This window comes from Phoxinus phoxinus (assembly GCF_949152265.1).
Source record: "Phoxinus phoxinus genome assembly, chromosome: 4".
Taxonomy (NCBI): domain Eukaryota; kingdom Metazoa; phylum Chordata; class Actinopteri; order Cypriniformes; family Leuciscidae; genus Phoxinus; species Phoxinus phoxinus.
Genome location: NC_136879.1, coordinates 6576483 through 6597099, shown reverse-complemented (window position 1 = coordinate 6597099; position 20617 = coordinate 6576483).

Genomic DNA, 20617 nt, shown 5'->3' with positions numbered 1-20617 from the left:
GTGCATACCCTCTTTTGCTCAGATGTATTTGTGTTGGACAAGCATGCGCTTAAACCTGGGATCCACAAATTACTTCAGAAGCATACCCTTCACGTTCTGCTCATTTCTCTTATTGGACTCACCCAACTCAGATCATAGAGTGCTCTACTAATTAGCTTAAGTCACCTATTTAAATAAGGGAGGTAACAAGAATGGGTTGAAATCCACTGGCTTAGGCCAAAATCTGCAACTACCTATTGTTGGCCACCTCCCTAGCAACAACAACAACAAATGCTTTCCATTTCTCCCAGCTGAAACAGCGTTTAGATGTATCGTAACTGGAGGTTCCCAAAACATTTGAGACACGAGTACTGAGAATTTCGATCCAAATTGAAATGGTTTGAGATATTCCCTTGTCCCTGAACAGAAGCCTGCACACCTTTCAGGTTTTGGAAATTATCCTCTAACTTCAAAGGGACCTATTCATGATGTAATCAGCTATTCTCCTGATGTGCAACCTCATTTAGACTTTGCATACAAAATAATCTAATCAATGATAGTACCTGGCGCTGTGGCTTAGATGGTCAAAGCGCCTGTCTAGTAAACAGGAGATCCTGGGTTCGAATCCCAGCAGTGCCTATGCCACAGGATGTGGGTGCAGCTCACTTAATCATTTTACATATGGAAATATTTGTATGCTGAACAGTGTGAATCTCCACAACAAGTGGAAATCTAAGAAGTCATGTGCATGCAATAGTGTCTTAAAGGCTGGCTTTTCGTGGCTCTGTGGCGCAATGGATAGCGCATTGGACTTCTAGGTTGTGAATGGAGTTATTCAAAGGTTGTGGGTTCAAGTCCCACCAGAGTCGTGCATACCTTCTTTTGCTCAGATGTATTTGTGTTGGACAAGCATGCGCTTAAACCTGGGATCCACAAATTACTTCAGAAGCATACCCTTCACGTTCTGCTCATTTCTCTTATTGGACTCACCCAACTCAGATCATAGAGTGCTCTACTAATTAGCTTAAGTCACCTATTTAAATAAGGGAGGTAACAAGAATGGGTTGAAATCCACTGGCTTAGGCCAAAATCTGCAACTACCTATTGTTGGCCACCTACCTAGCAACAACAACAACAAATGCTTTCCATTTCTCCCAGCTGAAACAGCGTTTAGATGTATCGTAACTGGAGGTTCCCAAAACATTTGAGACACGAGTACTGAGAGTTTCGATCCAAATTGAAATGGTTTGAGATATTCCCTTGTCCCTGAACAGAAGCCTGCACACCTTTCCGGTTTTGGAAATTATCCTCTAACTTCAAAGGGACCTATTCATGATGTAATCAGCTATTCTCCTGACGCGCAACCTCATTTAGACTTTGTATACAAACGAATCGAACTGGCGACAGTACATGGCGCTGTGGCTTAGTTGGTCAAACCGCCTGTCTTGTAAACAGGAGATCCTGGGTTCGAATCCCAGCAGTGCCTATGACACAGGAAGTGGACACCGCTCACTTACGAATTTTACATATGGAAATATTTGCATGCTGAACAGTGTGAATCTGCACAATGAGCGGAAATCTAAGAAGTCATGTGCATGCAATAGCGTCTTAAAGGCTGGCTTTTCGTGGCTCTGTGGCGCAATGGATAGCGCATTGGACTTCTAGGTTGTGAATGGAGTTATTCAAAGGTTGTGGGTTCGAGTCCCACCAGAGTCGTGCATACCCTCTTTTGCTCAGATGTATTTGTGTTGGACAAGCATGCGCTTAAACCTGGGATCCACAAATTACTTCAGAAGCATACCCTTCACGTTCTGCTCATTTCTCTTATTGGACTCACCCAACTCAGATCATAGAGTGCTCTACTAATTAGCTTAAGTCACCTATTTAAATAAGGGAGGTAACAAGAATGGGTTGAAATCCACTGGCTTAGGCCAAAATCTGCAACTACCTATTGTTGGCCACCTCCCTAGCAACAACAACAACAAATGCTTTCCATTTCTCCCAGCTGAAACAGCGTTTAGATGTATCGTAACTGGAGGTTCCCAAAACATTTGAGACACGAGTACTGAGAATTTCGATCCAAATTGAAATGGTTTGAGATATTCCCTTGTCCCTGAACAGAAGCCTGCACACCTTTCCGGTTTTGGAAATTATCCTCTAACTTCAAAGGGACCTATTCATGATGTAATCAGCTATTCTCCTGATGTGCAACCTCATTTAGACTTTGCATACAAAATAATCTAATCAATGATAGTACCTGGCGCTGTGGCTTAGATGGTCAAAGCGCCTGTCTAGTAAACAGGAGATCCTGGGTTCGAATCCCAGCAGTGCCTATGCCACAGGATGTGGGTGCAGCTCACTTAATCATTTTACATATGGAAATATTTGTATGCTGAACAGTGTGAATCTCCACAACAAGTGGAAATCTAAGAAGTCATGTGCATGCAATAGTGTCTTAAAGGCTGGCTTTTCGTGGCTCTGTGGCGCAATGGATAGCGCATTGGACTTCTAGGTTGTGAATGGAGTTATTCAAAGGTTGTGGGTTCAAGTCCCACCAGAGTCGTGCATACCTTCTTTTGCTCAGATGTATTTGTGTTGGACAAGCATGCGCTTAAACCTGGGATCCACAAATTACTTCAGAAGCATACCCTTCACGTTCTGCTCATTTCTCTTATTGGACTCACCCAACTCAGATCATAGAGTGCTCTACTAATTAGCTTAAGTCACCTATTTAAATAAGGGAGGTAACAAGAATGGGTTGAAATCCACTGGCTTAGGCCAAAATCTGCAACTACCTATTGTTGGCCACCTACCTAGCAACAACAACAAATGCTTTCCATTTCTCCCAGCTGAAACAGCGTCTAGATGTATCGTAACTGGAGGTTCCCAAAACATATGAGAAACGAGTACTGAGAGTTTCGATCCAAATTTAAATGGTTTGAGATATTCCCTTGTCCCTGAACAGAAGCCTGCACACCTTTCCGGTTTTGGAAATTATCCTCTAACTTCAAAGGGACCTATTCATGATGTAATCAGCTATTCTCCTGACGCGCAACCTCATTTAGACTTTGTATACAAACGAATCGAACTGGTGACAGTACATGGCGCTGTGGCTTAATTGGTCAAAGCGCCTGTCTTGTAAACAGGAGATCCTGGGTTCGAATCCCAGCAGTGCCTATGACACAGGAAGTGGACACCGCTCACTTACGAATTTTACATATGGAAATATTTGCATGCTGAACAGTGTGAATCTGCACAACAAGCGGAAATCTCAGAAGTCATGTGCATGCAATAGCGTCTTAAAGGCTGGCTTTTCGTGGCTCTGTGGCGCAATGGATAGCGCATTGGACTTCTAGGTTGTGAATGGAGTTATTCAAAGGTTGTGGGTTCAAGTCCAACCAGAGTCGTGCATACCCTCTTTTGCTCAGATGTATTTGTGTTGGACAAGCATGCGCTTAAACCTGGGATCCACAAATTACTTCAGAAGCATACCCTTCACGTTCTGCTCATTTCTCTTATTGGACTCACCCAACTCAGATCATAGAGTGCTCTACTAATTAGCTTAAGTCACCTATTTAAATAAGGGAGGTAACAAGAATGGGTTGAAATCCACTGGCTTAGGCCAAAATCTGCAACTACCTATTGTTGGCCACCTCCCTAGCAACAACAACAACAAATGCTTTCCATTTCTCCCAGCTGAAACAGCGTTTAGATGTATCGTAACTGGAGGTTCCCAAAACATTTGAGACACGAGTACTGAGAATTTCGATCCAAATTGAAATGGTTTGAGATATTCCCTTGTCCCTGAACAGAAGCCTGCACACCTTTTAGGTTTTGGAAATTATCCTCTAACTTCAAAGGGACCTATTCATGATGTAATCAGCTATTCTCCTGATGTGCAACCTCATTTAGACTTTGCATACAAAATAATCTAATCAATGATAGTACCTGGCGCTGTGGCTTAGATGGTCAAAGCGCCTGTCTAGTAAACAGGAGATCCTGGGTTCGAATCCCAGCAGTGCCTATGCCACAGGATGTGGGTGCAGCTCACTTAATCATTTTACATATGGAAATATTTGTATGCTGAACAGTGTGAATCTCCACAACAAGTGGAAATCTAAGAAGTCATGTGCATGCAATAGTGTCTTAAAGGCTGGCTTTTCGTGGCTCTGTGGCGCAATGGATAGCGCATTGGACTTCTAGGTTGTGAATGGAGTTATTCAAAGGTTGTGGGTTCAAGTCCCACCAGAGTCGTGCATACCTTCTTTTGCTCAGATGTATTTGTGTTGGACAAGCATGCGCTTAAACCTGGGATCCACAAATTACTTCAGAAGCATACCCTTCACGTTCTGCTCATTTCTCTTATTGGACTCACCCAACTCAGATCATAGAGTGCTCTACTAATTAGCTTAAGTCACCTATTTAAATAAGGGAGGTAACAAGAATGGGTTGAAATCCACTGGCTTAGGCCAAAATCTGCAACTACCTATTGTTGGCCACCTACCTAGCAACAACAACAACAAATGCTTTCCATTTCTCCCAGCTGAAACAGCGTTTAGATGTATCGTAACTGGAGGTTCCCAAAACATTTGAGACACGAGTACTGAGAGTTTCGATCCAAATTGAAATGGTTTGAGATATTCCCTTGTCCCTGAACAGAAGCCTGCACACCTTTCCGGTTTTGGAAATTATCCTCTAACTTCAAAGGGACCTATTCATGATGTAATCAGCTATTCTCCTGACGCGCAACCTCATTTAGACTTTGTATACAAACGAATCGAACTGGCGACAGTACATGGCGCTGTGGCTTAGTTGGTCAAACCGCCTGTCTTGTAAACAGGAGATCCTGGGTTCGAATCCCAGCAGTGCCTATGACACAGGAAGTGGACACCGCTCACTTACGAATTTTACATATGGAAATATTTGCATGCTGAACAGTGTGAATCTGCACAATGAGCGGAAATCTAAGAAGTCATGTGCATGCAATAGCGTCTTAAAGGCTGGCTTTTCGTGGCTCTGTGGCGCAATGGATAGCGCATTGGACTTCTAGGTTGTGAATGGAGTTATTCAAAGGTTGTGGGTTCGAGTCCCACCAGAGTCGTGCATACCCTCTTTTGCTCAGATGTATTTGTGTTGGACAAGCATGCGCTTAAACCTGGGATCCACAAATTACTTCAGAAGCATACCCTTCACGTTCTGCTCATTTCTCTTATTGGACTCACCCAACTCAGATCATAGAGTGCTCTACTAATTAGCTTAAGTCACCTATTTAAATAAGGGAGGTAACAAGAATGGGTTGAAATCCACTGGCTTAGGCCAAAATCTGCAACTACCTATTGTTGGCCACCTCCCTAGCAACAACAACAACAAATGCTTTCCATTTCTCCCAGCTGAAACAGCGTTTAGATGTATCGTAACTGGAGGTTCCCAAAACATTTGAGACACGAGTACTGAGAATTTCGATCCAAATTGAAATGGTTTGAGATATTCCCTTGTCCCTGAACAGAAGCCTGCACACCTTTCCGGTTTTGGAAATTATCCTCTAACTTCAAAGGGACCTATTCATGATGTAATCAGCTATTCTCCTGATGTGCAACCTCATTTAGACTTTGCATACAAAATAATCTTATCGATGATAGTACCTGGCGCTGTGGCTTAGATGGTCAAAGCGCCTGTCTAGTAAACAGGAGATCCTGGGTTCGAATCCCAGCAGTGCCTATGCCACAGGATGTTGGTGCAGCTCACTTAATCATTTTACAAATGGAAATATTTGTATGCTGAACAGTGTGAATCTCCACAACAAGTGGAAATCTAAGAAGTCATGTGCATGCAATAGCGTCTTAAAGGCTGGGCTTTTCGTGGCTCTGTGGCGCAATGGATAGCGCATTGGACTTCTAGGTTGTGAATGGAGTTATTCAAAGGTTGTGGGTTCGAGTCCCACCAGAGTCGTGCATACCCTCTTTTGCTCAGATGTATTTGTGTTGGACAAGCATGCGCTTAAACCTGGGATCCACAAATTACTTCAGAAGCATACCCTTCACGTTCTGCTCATTTCTCTTATTGGACTCACCCAACTCAGATCATAGAGTGCTCTACTAATTAGCTTAAGTCACCTATTTAAATAAGGGAGGTAACAAGAATGGGTTGAAATCCACTGGCTTAGGCCAAAATCTGCAACTACCTATTGTTGGCCACCTACCTAGCAACAACAACAACAAATGCTTTCCATTTCTCCCAGCTGAAACAGCGTTTAGATGTATCGTAACTGGAGGTTCCCAAAACATTTGAGACACGAGTACTGAGAGTTTCAATCCAAATTGAAATGGTTTGAGATATTCCCTTGTCCCTGAACAGAAGCCTGCACACCTTTCCGGTTTTGGAAATTATCCTCTAACTTCAAAGGGACCTATTCATGATGTAATCAGCTATTCTCCTGACGCGCAACCTCATTTAGACTTTGTATACAAACGAATCGAACTGGCGACAGTACATGGCGCTGTGGCTTAGTTGGTCAAACCGCCTGTCTTGTAAACAGGAGATCCTGGGTTCGAATCCCAGCAGTGCCTATGACACAGGAAGTGGACACCGCTCACTTACGAATTTTACATATGGAAATATTTGCATGCTGAACAGTGTGAATCTGCACAACAAGCGGAAATCTAAGAAGTCATGTGCATGCAATAGCGTCTTAAAGGCTGGCTTTTTGTGGCTCTGTGGCGCAATGGATAGCGCATTGGACTTCTAGGTTGTGAATGTAGTTATTCAAAGGTTGTGGGTTCGAGTCCCACCAGAGTCGTGCATACCCTCTTTTGCTCAGATGTATTTGTGTTGGACAAGCATACGCTTAAACCTGGGATCCACAAACTACTACAGAAGCATACCCTTCACGTTCTGCTCATTTCTCTTATTGGACTCACCCAACTCAGATCATAGAGTGCTCTACTAATTAGCTTAAGTCACCTATTTAAATAAGGGAGGTAACAAGAATGGGTTGAAATCCACTGGCTTAGGCCAAAATCTGCAACTACCTATTGTTGGCCACCTACCTAGCAACAACAACAAATGCTTTCCATTTCTCCCAGCTGAAACAGCGTTTAGATGTATCGTAACTGGAGGTTCCCAAAACATTTGAGACACGAGTACTGAGAATTTCGATCCAAATTGAAATGGTTTGAGATATTCCCTTGTCCCTGAACAGAAGCCTGCACACCTTTCCGGTTTTGGAAATTATCCTCTAACTTCAAAGGGACCTATTCATGATGTAATCAGCTATTCTCCTGATGTGCAACCTCATTTAGACTTTGCATACAAAATAATCTTATCGATGATAGTACCTGGCGCTGTGGCTTAGATGGTCAAAGCGCCTGTCTAGTAAACAGGAGATCCTGGGTTCGAATCCCAGCAGTGCCTATGCCACAGGATGTTGGTGCAGCTCACTTAATCATTTTACAAATGGAAATATTTGTATGCTGAACAGTGTGAATCTCCACAACAAGTGGAAATCTAAGAAGTCATGTGCATGCAATAGCGTCTTAAAGGCTGGCTTTTCGTGGCTCTGTGGCGCAATGGATAGCGCATTGGACTTCTAGGTTGTGAATGGAGTTATTCAAAGGTTGTGGGTTCGAGTCCCACCAGAGTCGTGCATACCCTCTTTTGCTCAGATGTATTTGTGTTGGACAAGCATGCGCTTAAACCTGGGATCCACAAATTACTTCAGAAGCATACCCTTCACGTTCTGCTCATTTCTCTTATTGGACTCACCCAACTCAGATCATAGAGTGCTCTACTAATTAGCTTAAGTCACCTATTTAAATAAGGGAGGTAACAAGAATGGGTTGAAATCCACTGGCTTAGGCCAAAATCTGCAACTACCTATTGTTGGCCACCTACCTAGCAACAACAACAACAAATGCTTTCCATTTCTCCCAGCTGAAACAGCGTTTAGATGTATCGTAACTGGAGGTTCCCAAAACATTTGAGACACGAGTACTGAGAGTTTCGATCCAAATTGAAATGGTTTGAGATATTCCCTTGTCCCTGAACAGAAGCCTGCACACCTTTCCGGTTTTGGAAATTATCCTCTAACTTCAAAGGGACCTATTCATGATGTAATCAGCTATTCTCCTGACGCGCAACCTCATTTAGACTTTGTATACAAACGAATCGAACTGGCGACAGTACATGGAGCTGTGGCTTAGTTGGTCAAACCGCCTGTCTTGTAAACAGGAGATCCTGGGTTCGAATCCCAGCAGTGCATATGACACAGGAAGTGGACACCGCTCACTTACGACTTTTACATATGGAAATATTTGCATGCTGAACAGTGTGAATCTGCACAATGAGCGGAAATCTAAGAAGTCATGTGCATGCAATAGCGTCTTAAAGGCTGGCTTTTCGTGGCTCTGTGGCGCAATGGATAGCGCATTGGACTTCTAGGTTGTGAATGGAGTTATTCAAAGGTTGTGGGTTCGAGTCCCACCAGAGTCGTGCATACCCTCTTTTGCTCAGATGTATTTGTGTTGGACAAGCATACGCTTAAACCTGGGATCCACAAACTACTACAGAAGCATACCCTTCACGTTCTGCTCATTTCTCTTATTGGACTCACCCAACTCAGATCATAGAGTGCTCTACTAATTAGCTTAAGTCACCTATTTAAATAAGGGAGGTAACAAGAATGGGTTGAAATCCACTGGCTTAGGCCAAAATCTGCAACTACCTATTGTTGGCCACCTACCTAGCAACAACAACAAATGCTTTCCATTTCTCCCAGCTGAAACAGCGTTTAGATGTATCGTAACTGGAGGTTCCCAAAACATTTGAGAAACGAGTACTGAGAGTTTCGATCCAAATTTAAATGGTTTGAGATATTCCCTTGTCCCTGAACAGAAGCCTGCACACCTTTCAGGTTTTGGAAATTATCCTCTAACTTCAAAGGGACCTATTCATGATGTAATCAGCTATTCTCCTGATGTGCAACCTCATTTAGACTTTGCATACAAAATAATCTAATCAATGATAGTACCTGGCGCTGTGGCTTAGATGGTCAAAGCGCCTGTCTAGTAAACAGGAGATCCTGGGTTCGAATCCCAGCAGTGCCTATGCCACAGGATGTGGGTGCAGCTCACTTAATCATTTTACATATGGAAATATTTGTATGCTGAACAGTGTGAATCTCCAAAACAAGTGGAAATCTAAGAAGTCATGTGCATGCAATAGCGTCTTAAAGGCTGGCTTTTCGTGGCTCTGTGGCGCAATGGATAGCGCATTGGACTTCTAGGTTGTGAATGGAGTTATTCAAAGGTTGTGGGTTCAAGTCCCACCAGAGTCGTGCATACCCTCTTTTGCTCAGATGTATTTGTGTTGGACAAGCATGCGCTTAAACCTGGGATCCACAAATTACTTCAGAAGCATACCCTTCACGTTCTGCTCATTTCTCTTATTGGACTCACACAACTCAGATCATAGAGTGCTCTACTAATTAGCTTAAGTCACCTATTTAAAAAAGGGAGGTAACAAGAATGGGTTGAAATCCACTGGCTTAGGCCAAAATCTGCAACTACCTATTGTTGGCCACCTCCCTAGCAACAACAACAACAAATGCTTTCCATTTCTCCCAGCTGAAACAGCGTTTAGATGTATCGTAACTGGAGGTTCCCAAAACATTTGAGACACGAGTACTGAGAATTTCGATCCAAATTGAAATGGTTTGAGATATTCCCTTGTCCCTGAACAGAAGCCTGCACACCTTTCCGGTTTTGGAAATTATCCTCTAACTTCAAAGGGACCTATTCATGATGTAATCAGCTATTCTCCTGATGTGCAACCTCATTTAGACTTTGCATACAAAATATTCTATTCAATGATAGTACCTGGCGCTGTGGCTTAGATGGTCAAAGCGCCCGTCTAGTAAACAGGAGATCCTGGGTTCGAATCCCAGCAGTGCCTATGCCACAGGATGTGGGTGCAGCTCACTTAATCAATTTTATTTATGGAAATATTTGTATGCTGAACAGTGTGAATCTCCAAAACAAGTGGAAATCTAAGAAGTCATGTGCATGCAATAGCGTCTTAAAGGCTGGCTTTTTGTGGCTCTGTGGCGCAATGGATAGCGCATTGGACTTCTAGGTTGTGAATGGAGTTATTCAAAGGTTGTGGGTTCAAGTCCCACCAGAGTCGTGCATACCCTCTTTTGCTCAGATGTATTTGTGTTGGACAAGCATGCGCTTAAACCTGGGATCCACAAATTACTTCAGAAGCATACCCTTCACGTTCTGCTCATTTCTCTTATTGGACTCACCCAACTCAGATCATAGAGTGCTCTACTAATTAGCTTAAGTCACCTATTTAAATAAGGGAGGTAACAAGAATGGGTTGAAATCCACTGGCTTAGGCCAAAATCTGCAACTACCTATTGTTGGCCACCTCCCTAGCAACAACAACAACAAATGCTTTCCATTTCTCCCAGCTGAAACAGCGTTTAGATGTATCGTAACTGGAGGTTCCCAAAACATTTGAGACACGAGTACTGAGAACTTCGATCCAAATTGAAATGGTTTGAGATATTCCCTTGTCCCTGAACAGAAGCCTGCACACCTTTCCGGTTTTGGAAATTATCCTCTAACTTCAAAGGGACCTATTCATGATGTAATCAGCTATTCTCCTGATGTGCAACCTCATTTAGACTTTGCATACAAAATAATCTTATCGATGATAGTACCTGGCACTGTGGCTTAGATGGTCAAAGCGCCTGTCTAGTAAACAGGAGATCCTGGGTTCGAATCCCAGCAGTGCCTATGCCACAGGATGTTGGTGCAGCTCACTTAATCATTTTACAAATGGAAATATTTGTATGCTGAACAGTGTGAATCTCCACAACAAGTGGAAATCTAAGAAGTCATGTGCGTGCAATAGCGTCTTAAAGGCTGGCTTTTCGTGGCTCTGTGGCGCAATGGATAGCGCATTGGACTTCTAGGTTGTGAATGGAGTTATTCAAAGGTTGTGGGTTCGAGTCCCACCAGAGTCGTGCATACCCTCTTTTGCTCAGATGTATTTGTGTTGGACAAGCATGCGCTTAAACCTGGGATCCACAAATTACTTCAGAAGCATACCCTTCACGTTCTGCTCATTTCTCTTATTGGACTCACCCAACTCAGATCATAGAGTGCTCTACTAATTAGCTTAAGTCACCTATTTAAATAAGGGAGGTAACAAGAATGGGTTGAAATCCACTGGCTTAGGCCAAAATCTGCAACTACCTATTGTTGGCCACCTACCTAGCAACAACAACAACAAATGCTTTCCATTTCTCCCAGCTGAAACAGCGTTTAGATGTATCGTAACTGGAGGTTCCCAAAACATTTGAGACACGAGTACTGAGAGTTTCGATCCAAATTGAAATGGTTTGAGATATTCCCTTGTCCCTGAACAGAAGCCTGCACACCTTTCCGGTTTTGGAAATTATCCTCTAACTTCAAAGGGACCTATTCATGATGTAATCAGCTATTCTCCTGACGCGCAACCTCATTTAGACTTTGTATACAAACGAATCGAACTGGCGACAGTACATGGCGCTGTGGCTTAGTTGGTCAAAGCGCCTGTCTTGTAAACAGGAGATCCTGGGTTCGAATCCCAGCAGTGCCTATGACACAGGAAGTGGGCACCGCTCACTTACGAATTTTACATATGGAAATATTTGCATGCTGAACAGTGTGAATCTGCACAACAAGTGGAAATCTAAGAAGTCATGTGCATGCAATAGCGTCTTAAAGGCTGGCTTTTCGTGGCTCTGTGGCGCAATGGATAGCGCATTGGACTTCTAGGTTGTGAATGGAGTTATTCAAAGGTATGTTCCTTTCGAGTCCAACCAGAGTCGTGCATACCCTCTTTTGCTCAGATGTATTTGTGTTGGACAAGCATGCGCTTAAACCTGGGATCCACAAATTACTTCAGAAGCATACCCTTCACGTTCTGCTCATTTCTCTTATTGGACTCACCCAACTCAGATCATAGAGTGCTCTACTAATTAGCTTAAGTCACCTATTTAAATAAGGGAGGTAACAAGAATGGGTTGAAATCCACTGGCTTAGGCCAAAATCTGCAACTACCTATTGTTGGCCACCTACCTAGCAACAACAACAACAAATGCTTTCCATTTCTCCCAGCTGAAACAGCGTTTAGATGTATCGTAACTGGAGGTTCCCAAAACATTTGAGACACGAGTACTGAGAGTTTCGATCCAAATTGAAATGGTTTGAGATATTCCCTTGTCCCTGAACAGAAGCCTGCACACCTTTCCGGTTTTGGAAATTATCCTCTAACTTCAAAGGGACCTATTCATGATGTAATCAGCTATTCTCCTGACGCGCAACCTCATTTAGACTTTGTATACAAACGAATCGAACTGGCGACAGTACATGGCGCTGTGGCTTAGTTGGTCAAAGCGCCTGTCTTGTAAACAGGAGATCCTGGGTTCGAATCCCAGCAGTGCCTATGACACAGGAAGTGGGCACCGCTCACTTACGAATTTTACATATGGAAATATTTGCATGCTGAACAGTGTGAATCTGCACAACAAGCGGAAATCTAAGAAGTCATGTGCATGCAATAGCGTCTTAAAGGCTGGGTTTTCGTGGCTCTGTGGCGCAATGGATAGCGCATTGGACTTCTAGGTTGTGAATGGAGTTATTCAAAGGTATGTTCCTTTCGAGTCCCACCAGAGTCGTGCATACCCTCTTTTGCTCAGATGTATTTGTGTTGGACAAGCATACGCTTAAACCTGGGATCCACAAACTACTACAGAAGCATACCCTTCACGTTCTGCTCATTTCTCTTATTGGACTCACCCAACTCAGATCATAGAGTGCTCTACTAATTAGCTTAAGTCACCTATTTAAATAAGGGAGGTAACAAGAATGGGTTGAAATCCACTGGCTTAGGCCAAAATCTGCAACTACCTATTGTTGGCCACCTACCTAGCAACAACAACAACAAATGCTTTCCATTTCTCCCAGCTGAAACAGCGTTTAGATGTATCGTAACTGGAGGTTCCCAAAACATTTGAGACACGAGTACTGAGAGTTTCGATCCAAATTGAAATGGTTTGAGATATTCCCTTGTCCCTGAACAGAAGCCTGCACACCTTTCCGGTTTTGGAAATTATCCTCTAACTTCAAAGGGACCTATTCATGATGTAATCAGCTATTCTCCTGACGCGCAACCTCATTTAGACTTTGTATACAAACGAATCGAACTGGCGACAGTACATGGAGCTGTGGCTTAGTTGGTCAAACCGCCTGTCTTGTAAACAGGAGATCCTGGGTTCGAATCCCAGCAGTGCCTATGACACAGGAAGTGGACACCGCTCACTTACGACTTTTACATATGGAAATATTTGCATGCTGAACAGTGTGAATCTGCACAATGAGCGGAAATCTAAGAAGTCATGTGCATGCAATAGCGTCTTAAAGGCTGGCTTTTCGTGGCTCTGTGGCGCAATGGATAGCGCATTGGACTTCTAGGTTGTGAATGGAGTTATTCAAAGGTTGTGGGTTCGAGTCCCACCAGAGTCGTGCATACCCTCTTTTGCTCAGATGTATTTGTGTTGGACAAGCATACGCTTAAACCTGGGATCCACAAACTACTACAGAAGCATACCCTTCACGTTCTGCTCATTTCTCTTATTGGACTCACCCAACTCAGATCATAGAGTGCTCTACTAATTAGCTTAAGTCACCTATTTAAATAAGGGAGGTAACAAGAATGGGTTGAAATCCACTGGCTTAGGCCAAAATCTGCAACTACCTATTGTTGGCCACCTCCCTAGCAACAACAACAACAAATGCTTTCCATTTCTCCCAGCTGAAACAGCGTTTAGATGTATCGTAACTGGAGGTTCCCAAAACATTTGAGACACGAGTACTGAGAATTTCGATCCAAATTGAAATGGTTTGAGATATTCCCTTGTCCCTGAACAGAAGCCTGCACACCTTTCCGGTTTTGGAAATTATCCTCTAACTTCAAAGGGACCTATTCATGATGTAATCAGCTATTCTCCTGATGTGCAACCTCATTTAGACTTTGCATACAAAATAATCTTATCGATGATAGTACCTGGCACTGTGGCTTAGATGGTCAAAGCGCCTGTCTAGTAAACAGGAGATCCTGGGTTCGAATCCCAGCAGTGCCTATGCCACAGGATGTTGGTGCAGCTCACTTAATCATTTTACAAATGGAAATATTTGTATGCTGAACAGTGTGAATCTCCACAACAAGTGGAAATCTAAGAAGTCATGTGCGTGCAATAGCGTCTTAAAGGCTGGCTTTTCGTGGCTCTGTGGCGCAATGGATAGCGCATTGGACTTCTAGGTTGTGAATGGAGTTATTCAAAGGTTGTGGGTTCGAGTCCCACCAGAGTCGTGCATACCCTCTTTTGCTCAGATGTATTTGTGTTGGACAAGCATGCGCTTAAACCTGGGATCCACAAATTACTTCAGAAGCATACCCTTCACGTTCTGCTCATTTCTCTTATTGGACTCACCCAACTCAGATCATAGAGTGCTCTACTAATTAGCTTAAGTCACCTATTTAAATAAGGGAGGTAACAAGAATGGGTTGAAATCCACTGGCTTAGGCCAAAATCTGCAACTACCTATTGTTGGCCACCTACCTAGCAACAACAACAACAAATGCTTTCCATTTCTCCCAGCTGAAACAGCGTTTAGATGTATCGTAACTGGAGGTTCCCAAAACATTTGAGACACGAGTACTGAGAGTTTCGATCCAAATTGAAATGGTTTGAGATATTCCCTTGTCCCTGAACAGAAGCCTGCACACCTTTCCGGTTTTGGAAATTATCCTCTAACTTCAAAGGGACCTATTCATGATGTAATCAGCTATTCTCCTGACGCGCAACCTCATTTAGACTTTGTATACAAACGAATCGAACTGGCGACAGTACATGGCGCTGTGGCTTAGTTGGTCAAAGCGCCTGTCTTGTAAACAGGAGATCCTGGGTTCGAATCCCAGCAGTGCCTATGACACAGGAAGTGGGCACCGCTCACTTACGAATTTTACATATGGAAATATTTGCATGCTGAACAGTGTGAATCTGCACAACAAGCGGAAATCTAAGAAGTCATGTGCATGCAATAGCGTCTTAAAGGCTGGCTTTTCGCGGCTCTGTGGCGCAATGGATAGCGCATTGGACTTCTAGGTTGTGAATGGAGTTATTCAAAGGTATGTTCCTTTCGAGTCCCACCAGAGTCGTGCATACCCTCTTTTGCTCAGATGTATTTGTGTTGGACAAGCATGCGCTTAAACCTGGGATCCACAAATTACTTCAGAAGCATACCCTTCACGTTCTGCTCATTTCTCTTATTGGACTCACCCAACTCAGATCATAGAGTGCTCTACTAATTAGCTTAAGTCACCTATTTAAATAAGGGAGGTAACAAGAATGGGTTGAAATCCACTGGCTTAGGCCAAAATCTGCAACTACCTATTGTTGGCCACCTACCTAGCAACAACAACAACAAATGCTTTCCATTTCTCCCAGCTGAAACAGCGTTTAGATGTATCGTAACTGGAGGTTCCCAAAACATTTGAGACACGAGTACTGAGAGTTTCGATCCAAATTGAAATGGTTTGAGATATTCCCTTGTCCCTGAACAGAAGCCTGCACACCTTTCCGGTTTTGGAAATTATCCTCTAACTTCAAAGGGACCTATTCATGATGTAATCAGCTATTCTCCTGACGCGCAACCTCATTTAGACTTTGTATACAAACGAATCGAACTGGCGACAGTACATGGCGCTGTGGCTTAGTTGGTCAAAGCGCCTGTCTTGTAAACAGGAGATCCTGGGTTCGAATCCCAGCAGTGCCTATGACACAGGAAGTGGGCACCGCTCACTTACGAATTTTACATATGGAAATATTTGCATGCTGAACAGTGTGAATCTGCACAACAAGCGGAAATCTAAGAAGTCATGTGCATGCAATAGCGTCTTAAAGGCTGGGTTTTCGTGGCTCTGTGGCGCAATGGATAGCGCATTGGACTTCTAGGTTGTGAATGGAGTTATTCAAAGGTATGTTCCTTTCGAGTCCCACCAGAGTCGTGCATACCCTCTTTTGCTCAGATGTATTTGTGTTGGACAAGCATACGCTTAAACCTGGGATCCACAAACTACTACAGAAGCATACCCTTCACGTTCTGCTCATTTCTCTTATTGGACTCACCCAACTCAGATCATAGAGTGCTCTACTAATTAGCTTAAGTCACCTATTTAAATAAGGGAGGTAACAAGAATGGGTTGAAATCCACTGGCTTAGGCCAAAATCTGCAACTACCTATTGTTGGCCACCTACCTAGCAACAACAACAAATGCTTTCCATTTCTCCCAGCTGAAACAGCGTTTAGATGTATCGTAACTGGAGGTTCCCAAAACATCTGAGAAACGAGTACTGAGAGTTTCGATCCAAATTGAAATGGTTTGAGATATTCCCTTGTCCCTGAACAGAAGCCTGCACACCTTTCCGGTTTTGGAAATTATCCTCTAACTTCAAAGGGACCTATTCATGATGTAATCAGCTATTCTCCTGATGTGCAACCTCATTTAGACTTTGCATACAAAATAATCTTATCGATGATAGTACCTGGCGCTGTGGCTTAGATGGTCAAAGCGCCTGTCTAGTAAACAGGAGATCCTGGGTTTGAATCCCAGCAGTGCCTATGCCACAGGATGTTGGTGCAGCTCACTTAATCATTTTACAAATGGAAATATTTGTATGCTGAACAGTGTGAATCTCCACAACAAGTGGAAATCTAAGAAGTCATGTGCATGCAATAGCGTCTTAAAGGCTGGCTTTTCGTGGCTCTGTGGCGCAATGGATAGCGCGTTGGACTTCTAGGTTGTGAATGGAGTTATTCAAAGGTTGTGGGTTCGAGTCCCACCAGAGTCGTGCATACCCTCTTTTGCTCAGATGTATTTGTGTTGGACAAGCATGCGCTTAAACCTGGGATCCACAAATTACTTCAGAAGCATACCCTTCACGTTCTGCTCATTTCTCTTATTGGACTCACCCAACTCAGATCATAGAGTGCTCTACTAATTAGCTTAAGTCACCTATTTAAATAAGGGAGGTAACAAGAATGGGTTGAAATCCACTGGCTTAGGCCAAAATCTGCAACTACCTATTGTTGGCCACCTACCTAGCAACAACAACAACAAATGCTTTCCATTTCTCCCAGCTGAAACAGCGTTTAGATGTATCGTAACTGGAGGTTCCCAAAACATTTGAGACACGAGTACTGAGAGTTTCGATCCAAATTGAAATGGTTTGAGATATTCCCTTGTCCCTGAACAGAAGCCTGCACATCTTTCCGGTTTTGGAAATTATCCTCTAACTTCAAAGGGACCTATTCATGATGTAATCAGCTATTCTCCTGACGCGCAACCTCATTTAGACTTTGTATACAAACGAATCGAACTGGCGACAGTACATGGCGCAGTGGCTTAGTTGGTCAAACCGCCTGTCTTGTAAACAGGAGATCCTGGGTTCGAATCCCAGCAGTGCCTATGACACAGGAAGTGGACACCGCTCACTTACGACTTTTACATATGGAAATATTTGCATGCTGAACAGTGTGAATCTGCACAATGAGCGGAAATCTAAGAAGTCATGTGCATGCAATAGCGTCTTAAAGGCTGGCTTTTCGTGGCTCTGTGGCGCAATGGATAGCGCATTGGACTTCTAGGTTGTGAATGGAGTTATTCAAAGGTTGTGGGTTCGAGTCCCACCAGAGTCGTGCATACCCTCTTTTGCTCAGATGTATTTGTGTTGGACAAGCATACGCTTAAACCTGGGATCCACAAACTACTACAGAAGCATACCCTTCACGTTCTGCTCATTTCTCTTATTGGACTCACCCAACTCAGATCATAGAGTGCTCTACTAATTAGCTTAAGTCACCTATTTAAATAAGGGAGGTAACAAGAATGGGTTGAAATCCACTGGCTTAGGCCAAAATCTGCAACTACCTATTGTTGGCCACCTACCTAGCAACAACAACAAATGCTTTCCATTTCTCCCAGCTGAAACAGCGTTTAGATGTATCGTAACTGGAGGTTCCCAAAACATTTGAGACACGAGTACTGAGAATTTCGATCCAAATTGAAATGGTTTGAGATATTCCCTTGTCCCTGAACAGAAGCCTGCACACCTTTCCGGTTTTGGAAATTATCCTCTAACTTCAAAGGGACCTATTCATGATGTAATCAGCTATTCTCCTGATGTGCAACCTCATTTAGACTTTGCATACAAAATAATCTTATCGATGATAGTACCTGGCGCTGTGGCTTAGATGGTCAAAGCGCCTGTCTAGTAAACAGGAGATCCTAGGTTTGAATCCCAGCAGTGCCTATGCCACAGGATGTTGGTGCAGCTCACTTAATCATTTTACAAATGGAAATATTTGTATGCTGAACAGTGTGAATCTCCACAACAAGTGGAAATCTAAGAAGTCATGTGCATGCAATAGCGTCTTAAAGGCTGGCTTTTCGTGGCTCTGTGGCGCAATGGATAGCGCATTGGACTTCTAGGTTGTGAATGGAGTTATTCAAAGGTTGTGGGTTCGAGTCCCACCAGAGTCGTGCATACCCTCTTTTGCTCAGATATATTTGTGTTGGACAAGCATGCGCTTAAACCTGGGATCCACAAATTACTTCAGAAGCATACCCTTCACGTTCTGCTCATTTCTCTTATTGGACTCACCCAACTCAGATCATAGAGTGCTCTACTAATTAGCTTAAGTCACCTATTTAAATAAGGGAGGTAACAAGAATGGGTTGAAATCCACTGGCTTAGGCCAAAATCTGCAACTACCTATTGTTGGCCACCTACCTAGCAACAACAACAACAAATGCTTTCCATTTCTCCCAGCTGAAACAGCGTTTAGATGTATCGTAACTGGAGGTTCCCAAAACATTTGAGACACGAGTACTGAGAGTTTCGATCCAAATTGAAATGGTTTGAGATATTCCCTTGTCCCTGAACAGAAGCCTGCACACCTTTCCGGTTTTGGAAATTATCCTCTAACTTCAAAGGGACCTATTCATGATGTAATCAGCTATTCTCCTGACGCGCAACCTCATTTAGACTTTGTATACAAACGAATCGAACTGGCGACAGTACATGGCGCTGTGGCTTAGTTGGTCAAAGCGCCTGTCTTGTAAACAGGAGATCCTGGGTTCGAATCCCAGCAGTGCCTATGACACAGGAAGTGGACACCGCTCACTTACGACTTTTACATATGGAAATATTTGCATGCTGAACAGTGTGAATCTGCACAATGAGCGGAAATCTAAGAAGTCATGTGCATGCAATAGCGTCTTAAAGGCTGGCTTTTCGTGGCTCTGTGGCGCAATGGATAGCGCATTGGACTTCTAGGTTGTGAATGAAGTTATTCAAAGGTTGTGGGTTCGAGTCCCACCAGAGTCGTGCATACCCTCTTTTGCTCAGATGTATTTGTGTTGGACAAGCATACGCTTAAACCTGGGATCCACAAACTACTACAGAAGCATACCCTTCACGTTCTGCTCATTTCTCTTATTGGACTCACCCAACTCAGATCATAGAGTGCTCTACTAATTAGCTTAAGTCACCTATTTAAATAAGGGAGGTAACAAGAATGGGTTGAAATCCACTGGCTTAGGCCAAAATCTGCAACTACCTATTGTTGGCCACCTACCTAGCAACAACAACAAATGCTTTCCATTTCTCCCAGCTGAAACAGCGTTTAGATGTATCGTAACTGGAGGTTCCCAAAACATTTGAGAAACGAGTACTGAGAGTTTCGATCCAAATTTAAATGGTTTGAGATATTCCCTTGTCCCTGAACAGAAGCCTGCACACCTTTCAGGTTTTGGAAATTATCCTCTAACTTCAAAGGGACCTATTCATGATGTAATCAGCTATTCTCTTGATGTGCAACCTCATTTAGACTTTGCTTACAAAATAATCTTGTCGATGATAGTACCTGGCGCTGTGGCTTAGATGGTCAAAGCGCCTGTCTAGTAAACAGGAGATCCTGGGTTCGAATCCCAGCAGTGCCTATGCCACAGGATGTGGGTGCAGCTCACTTAATAATTTTACATATGGAAATAGTTGCATGCTGAACAGTGTGAATCTGCACAACAAGCGGAAATCTAAGAAGTCATGTGCATGCAATAGCGTCTTAAAGGCTGGGTTTTCGTGGCTCTGTGGCGCAATGGATAGCGCATTGGACTTCTAGGTTGTGAATGGAGTTATTCAAAGGTATGTTCCTTTCGAGTCCCACCAGAGTCGTGCATACCCTCTTTTGCTCAGATGTATTTGTGTTGGACAAGCATACGCTTAAACCTGGGATCCACAAACTACTACAGAAGCATACCCTTCACGTTCTGCTCATTTCTCTTATTGGACTCACCCAACTCAGATCATAGAGTGCTCTACTAATTAGCTTAAGTCACCTATTTAAATAAGGGAGGTAACAAGAATGGGTTGAAATCCACTGGCTTAGGCCAAAATCTGCAACTACCTATTGTTGGCCACCTACCTAGCAACAACAACAAATGCTTTCCATTTCTCCCAGCTGAAACA